The sequence below is a fragment of the Erpetoichthys calabaricus genome, chromosome 14 (genome assembly GCF_900747795.2).
Source record: "Erpetoichthys calabaricus chromosome 14, fErpCal1.3, whole genome shotgun sequence".
NCBI classification, from domain to species: domain Eukaryota; kingdom Metazoa; phylum Chordata; class Cladistia; order Polypteriformes; family Polypteridae; genus Erpetoichthys; species Erpetoichthys calabaricus.
In genome coordinates, this window is record NC_041407.2 from 40,784,469 (window position 1) to 40,791,563 (window position 7,095).

Genomic DNA, 7,095 nt, shown 5'->3' on the forward strand with positions numbered 1-7,095 from the left:
GCAAACCATGGAAATATGTGCTGGAGTTTGCAGCCTGATGAAGCCAAAAGGACCACGTAATCAGCAAAAAGCAGTGACAGAATTCTGAGACCACCCAACTGGACCCTATCTCCTCCCCAGTTGCACCTTGATATCCTGTCCATGAAAATCACAAACAGGAGAGGTCCACAAAACACATGTGGTCCCATTGGTCGTACCCCTCAAGAATCTTCATGAGTGTAAAGAGCTGATCCATCATTCCACAGTCTGAACAGAATCCACATTGCTCTTCCTGGATCTGAAGTTCTATGATAGAGTCTCCTTTCTGGAACCCTGGCATAAGCTTTTCCAAGAGGCTGAGCAGAGTGTCCGCCCAATAGTTGGAGTAACCCCTCCTGTTCCCCTTTTTAAAAATGAGGACCACCAGCTCGGTCTGCCACTCCAGAGGCACAGCTCCCGCTGACCACGCAACATTGAACAGTTGTGTCAACCATGACAGTCTAGCAATCACCAATTAGCAACAATTATCAGTATGTGCAGTTTAGATTTGTTCATCGTACACACTGTATATTACACAACATAAGCATTTTGTATGTATTTTCTGCCCGTCTAAGATGCCTGTCACCTTTATACATGACTTTTGGGAATGCCTCAGAGTGATAGGATTGTGGAATCTTGGTGCAAGTGCCCTGGCCTCCATTCTGGATATCCAAATACCTGTAGTACCACAATTACTGATTTGTATGATTTTTAGTCTTTCTTCAGTATCTCAGCTGCACAAATGTGGTATTTCAATTGCTTCTGTTGCTTTAAAAGTTCTACTAGTATGTCAATGGAGAGACCCAGATAATGTATCCTTTGGTCACTGGAAGTTTTTATTTCATAATTCGATGCTTTTTTAAGGCTCAGCTTAAAGAATTAATGGGGTATCAGAAAATAGTATTAAAAAGTGGGACACTATTACTAAGAAAATCAAAAATCAGCTGTGCTGTGTTTAATGTTTTTGTTTCCATTACAAATTGCATGACATAGATAATTGGCGATTGGCTGTCATGGGTGATTGGGCATTTTGGAGTTTTGGTAATGGATTCTTAGGACTGGGGGGGCTGGTGCTTATGACCTTTGTAAAATTTAATATCCTTAAGATTATAATTTTTCAGATATGTTTTGTATTTTTTTTTCTCTTACCAATCTGTAATTTTAGATATAGTTACTTTTTTGCATTGCTGTGTATCATAAAAAAAACTGAACAGGGGCCTCTCCCGAATGTTCCTAGTCCACCTTCACTACTCACTTTTGCTTTCCAGGTTTGTCTGGGCGCCTCCCCCACCATCTGACTTAACTCACCACCAGGTGGTGACCATTTGACAGCTCCGTCCCTCTCTTCACCCAAATTTCCAGAACATATGGCTGCAAATCCAATGATACGATTATTAAATCTACTATAGATCTTTGGCCTAAGGTGCTCTGGTACCAAGTACACTTATGAGCCACCTTTATGTTTGAACATGGTATTTGTTATGGACAAACCATACCTAGCAAAGAAGTCCAATAACAAAACACCATTCTGGTTTACATCAGGGAGGCCGTTCCTCCCAATCATGCCTCTCCAGGTGTCTCCTTCATTATCCATGTGGGCGTTAAACTCTCCCAGCAGACCTATAGATTCTTCAGCTAGGACCCTTTACAGGATACCGAAATGACATTTGATGCATAGGCAGATATGGCAGTCTGAGTTCTCCCTCCCTTCCATAACCTTCAGCCACACAATGGCAGCCCTCTCTCTTTCCAGGACAAACTCCAACATGACATAATCCAGGCATGGACTTGATAAGAAGCCCACTTCTAGCTGACGTTTTTCCTACTGGGAAACTCCAGAGTAAAGGAGACTCTAGCCTCCTTTGAGGGGTTTACTTCTAGAACCAAGTGAGTGGGTGGATGTGAGCTCAGCTATATCTAGTTTTAATCCCTCCACCTCACCCACTAACTCCGGCTCCGTCCCCTCAAGAGAGGTGACATTGTACATCCCAAGAGTCAGTTTATATGTGTGGGTTCCAGGAGAACAAGACCTCTCACTTCAACCATCGCCCACGTCACATTGTACTAGGCCCCTATTCCTCCTGCAGGTGGTGGGTCCACAGGAGAGCAGTCCTGCATTTCTTTTTCCAGCTGTGCCCAATTGGGCCCTGTGGTAAGCCCGGCCACCAGGTGCTTGTTTGTGGGAACTTCTTCCAGGCCTGGTTTCAAGAGGAAGCCTTGGTAACCCTATACCAGGTTGGGTACTCTTTCTATCTTCGTAGAGCTGTATTATTAGGAGCTGTGTATCACTCTTTGTCTAACCCCTCAACTGGGACAATTTGCCTTGGGAAGCCCTACCAGGAGCTTTTGCTCCAGACAACATAGCTCCCTGGTTAACTAAAATCTCTTCACTGCAATAAAGTGCTGATTCCCTGTGAGGTCTATTATGCTAGGTTAACTGTATTAAAAAAAAATTGCAAGTTGCTACTCTTTACTAGTTCAAAGCATTGTACAGTGCCTGTAGGGTGTATTACAAGTTGCATTTGAAGTGTATGGCCAGTATTTTGGAGAAACTACCACTGTATGTACAGCCTGAGTTGCAAGTTAACCTGGATTTAGCGGAAGACGTTCCTTTTCAATCTCATGATACTTCAATCACCTGTGGAGACTTGAAGAATGTTTTCAGAGAATATTCATTGATTCTTTTAAGGTATTTAATATCAATGATTTAGTAAACGTAACCAAACAAACAGTCAATATTTATTTTGGGTAGTAAAAAAAAAGTACAGTGTAATTGTGGTATTTACATTTTTTATACAATAGAAAGAAAATTCACTGTGACCAACTGCAAAGTTTCTTTATTATGGCTCTATCAAAAAATACAGGACTGTTGTCAATTCTGGTATCAAAGTAGCAAATATCAGGTGGGTTTGGGAAAGCTATCAGAAACTAGCCTGCCCATACTGAGAATATTTAATGCTCAAACCTTTCCAAATCCCATTGATGCTCTGATTGCTGTCATTAAATTTAGCATTTCTGATTCGTCACTTACACCTCTAGGCAGGAAAAGGGCCATTGAGCATGTGGATGTATAAGGATGTCTGCAAACTCCTTCAAGCTGGTCATAAAAATCAATTTTAACTTTCCCTGGGAAGCCCAGTGGAGGAATGGCATCAGCTCCAGTTATGAATATCAAAATTTCTTTAAAGGTTAACTCAGCTTCCTTTTCTAGGAAGGAATAAAAAAGAATTACTGAACATTTACTCTAGAATAAACTGTTGCTTTCAAACATACATGTTGAATTTTCTTCCACCACACAAATGGGTCATGTTAACAAGAAAATACTGAGTGGTCTGCTTTGTGTATGTGGGCTGTATGCTTAGGTACCCTTACAACCCAATAATGGTGGTGAGAGTGAAGATAAAGCTCACACCTTGCACACTGTTCAGGAAACATTCCCAACTAAAGATAGTGTCTTCCTCCATTTCTTGTTTGTTACTTCCTACCAAGCTCCAGCTGAATTCAAGTAGTTCCCTGAATGTTGCTCTGGTTAATGCTTTTTGTATTTTTACAAATAAAGGGAGAAAGGCCATCCAGTGCCTCTGCACCATGTCCCACAGGTTGCCACATGAGTTTATACCACTATTAAACTGGTCAATCATATTGGCAGGTCTGAAATGAAAGAGATTTGGGAGATGACAAAACAGTAAAAGTAGATACATAATTAGTTCCCAAATTAACTTTGTAAAATTATATACAATTTGTTAATTTTAGCACCTGAGGTAAATATAGGGCTTCACTACTTGGCCATATATTTTGGACATATCTGCAAGTCCAGCAGTAAAAATACCTGGGACTCTACAGTCTACAATCCAATCTCCTAGTTGTGCTCGTAGAGTAACAACATCTGCAGGAGTTGTGCACTGTGAAATCTGAGAATTAAAAGATATTAGTGTTTGTCAAATGATGCAAATGCAGGCCTGTCCATAGATAACTTGAATTCTAAATTACCTGACAAATCTTTTCATGAATATCAACATCTAGAAAATGATGGCTGTTAAACTTTTCCAGTTTTACTGTCTGGCCACACATCAGCTGGAACAAATGAGGATCCAAGGCTTTAATTCCTGGCCCACCATGGATTATAGACTAAGCTATAAGCTTGCCAGCTGTATAGAATTTGCTGGTGTCCAAAGCTGCCTGGTCATATGTGAAAAAAAGATGTCCTCCCAAACTTTCAAAAACTCCAAGCAATGTCTGGACTTCTATCATTAACAATCCATCATAAAGAAGGGGAAGTTCAAAGAACTGTCAATACATAAATTAAGTGGAGAAACTAAGCATTCCGTTATGTGCATAAGTCATATTAAACATTCTCTCTCTCACACGCACACTGTAAAAGGCATTTTACTGTAAATGACTCCAAACCTGAACAACTCTCTTCGAGGTCCGCCATAATCATCAGCTGTTTCACCAACAAATTCAATGACTGGTGTTTTATGCCATGCAAAGTAACTTTTTGCCAAGGCTGCACAGGCACTATGCAGTATTTTCTTCCATCGTGCAACTACTGTGAATTTGCTGTCCTCATTGAGGTTTTCCATCTGGAAGGTTCTTAATATACTGGCCACATCCACCTCTTCCTGTCAATGAATTAAACACCTGATATAATTTCAAACAAGAAATTATTGATGCATTTCACACACATTGACAGAGATGTAACTCATGTCAACATAGGTTCTAACAGGGGAGCCCAACATGACTATGTCATCCTCAGAGTCTGAGTCATCAATTAAGAAGTCTTCCCTAAGCAGCAATAAGAAAGAAACTCAGTATATTTTTTAAAAACTGTAGTATAAAATGTATTCATAAAACTATTTGTCAAACTACCACATACAATGTCACTCCATTTATATCCTCTGCATAGCATAAAAGCCCCCTATTCACATTTTTACTGTTGCTAGGCATGCATACCATCTTTATCTTAATTTTTGGTTGGAGTTAAATGCTGAGATTTGGTGACTCTTCCAAAGTCATGAAGATGTACAAATGGGGAGTAGACAGGAGTGGTCTAAATCAAGTGGGACCACAATCTCGTAAAGTTACAAATCATTCAAGTGATCTGTGTCGTCTCCAAACCCTCTAGTTTCAAAGGGGAAGTTCATAATTTCATGTTTGACATTTTAACTCATTCAATATTACATAAATATCTAATACATACCTACTGCTGGAGATGTTCACACTGTTCACAGAATGATGTGATTGTCTATCCCCGCTGTAAGTAACCTCCAAACAAAGGCAGCACTGGTTTATTACAAGACCATAACAACTTAAATCACCGGCTGCAATTTAACAGATACTGCATTTAATGTAGTAAATACAAACACTTACAACTGGAGATCCCGCTTGCACCTCCTCAGAAGCAGCAACATCATCCTATTGCAAAAGACACTGTTCTGTATAACTTGTTAAGTTAAATATTTTGCATTCAGAAAAATATAAATACCCAGACTTTGACATTAAAACAATACAAAAGCTATAATCAATGATACTCATATTTTTGACAGAGTTTCAGATATTTTTTCAGTCCTTCACTTGCTTACCTCTAAATGTGACCCTGGTAGTTCAGGGGCTGAGGCCTGAATTGGGATCACAGAATCAGTATCATCTGCATTTTCTGAGAAACATGGAAGATGGACTGATAATCCAGAAGATGATGTTTGGGGTCTAATGAACACTGAATGATGATGAATTTCCTGGTAAGGCTCTGTATGTGAAAATGATTGTATAGGTGGTTGGAAAGAAGAGAAAGAGGATTGTGTCAAAGAATGAAATGATGCTGGAGAAGGCTGATTATAAGGTATGGTGGATTGTACTGGATGAAGGTTTGCATGGATAGCAGAATCTACAGGTGCACTAGAAGACTGTGGCTGAGGTTGGATTGCAGGTAATAAGGACTGAGCAACTGGATGAGCAAGTGGTGAATAATGGTGTCCTTGTAGTGTGGTGGATTGGACTGGATGGTGGGCTACAGGGGTGGCAGAATCTGTGGGTACACTGTAAGATTGTGACTGAGGTTGTGATACATGTGATAAAGATGGAGAAATGGGACAAATTAAAGTTGCAAAAGTCTGGGCATTAAATCTGTTTTCTGCCGGTGGGTCAGCTGTGAAGTGAGAGTATTGCTGGTCTAGTGATGAGGACTGCATGGAACCTCTACTGCAGTTGGAGACAAAGTGATCTGAGTCAGTGGGGATCCTGTTTTGAAATACAAGAATGTTTATTAAATATTGATTCATGCATTAGCATGAAATGAACAAAGAAAACAATTTGAATTTACCTGGCTAGGAGGAGATATGTAGGAATGAGGAATAATATACAATTTACTTTGGCCAACTTTCTTTTTAAGATCATTCACTGAAGAAACAACCCTTGTAAGCCTTCTGTTTTTGTCTGCTCTTGCCATGCTGAATCCAGTCAAATGTAATGTGAGTCTTGGGTAACGCTGACATACTGTATAAACTGATTTAATTCACCAAGACTCCAATTAAGGTCAATTTCTGAATGTTTGACAGTATCTTCTTCTGCTCTCTGTAACTCATGAACCGATACTCCTAAAAGAGTATTAGATTTAGAACACAATGTTAAATGCTAGGTCTCTAGGCTTTGTTTTACTGGTTTTATTGGCTAACTACATTAACCTTAATTTGTTGTTTGTGACAATTTTTTAACAGTATCACACATTTTTAGGAGTGATGAAATACAGTTTGAATTATTTGTGATGAGATATTAAAAATACTACAACTGCCCATCCTTTTGTTCCTGTTTAAGACATTAATATTCATTCTATAGTTGATTCAATGTACAGAGAAATTATTTTAATTTCACACTCATACAAGTATACAAGTGCTGGACTATCAGATCTCCTGGATTATCAAGTGTTTTAAGGCATTTCCCACTAATAGAAATGGTGAAATAAGGATTGGCACTTGCACTACTGCATAATGACCACACAGCAAAGCTTTTTGAATACAGGAGAGGCAAAAGTTTTACAAATGATATGAAATCATTTATGCTTGATTTTAGTGAACTTTTTTA

The 7,095-nt window shown here is 39.3% G+C and overlaps 1 long non-coding RNA gene across 2 annotated transcripts; it reads right to left on the reverse strand.

Moving 5' to 3' along the window:
- Positions 1-3,820: 3,820 nt before the first annotated feature.
- LOC127530163 (uncharacterized) lies at positions 3,821-6,422 on the reverse strand. 2 transcript variants are annotated; one of them, XR_007936676.1, is made up of 4 exons: positions 4,721-6,422; positions 4,426-4,636; positions 4,009-4,305; positions 3,821-3,929 (listed from the first exon to the last, which is right to left on the reverse strand). It is a non-coding gene; the product is annotated as an uncharacterized LOC127530163 (long non-coding RNA). The 2 variants fall into 2 exon arrangements; XR_007936677.1 differs by having other exon boundaries at positions 4,009-4,259; positions 4,409-4,636.
- Between the last annotated feature and the right edge of the window lie 673 nt (positions 6,423-7,095).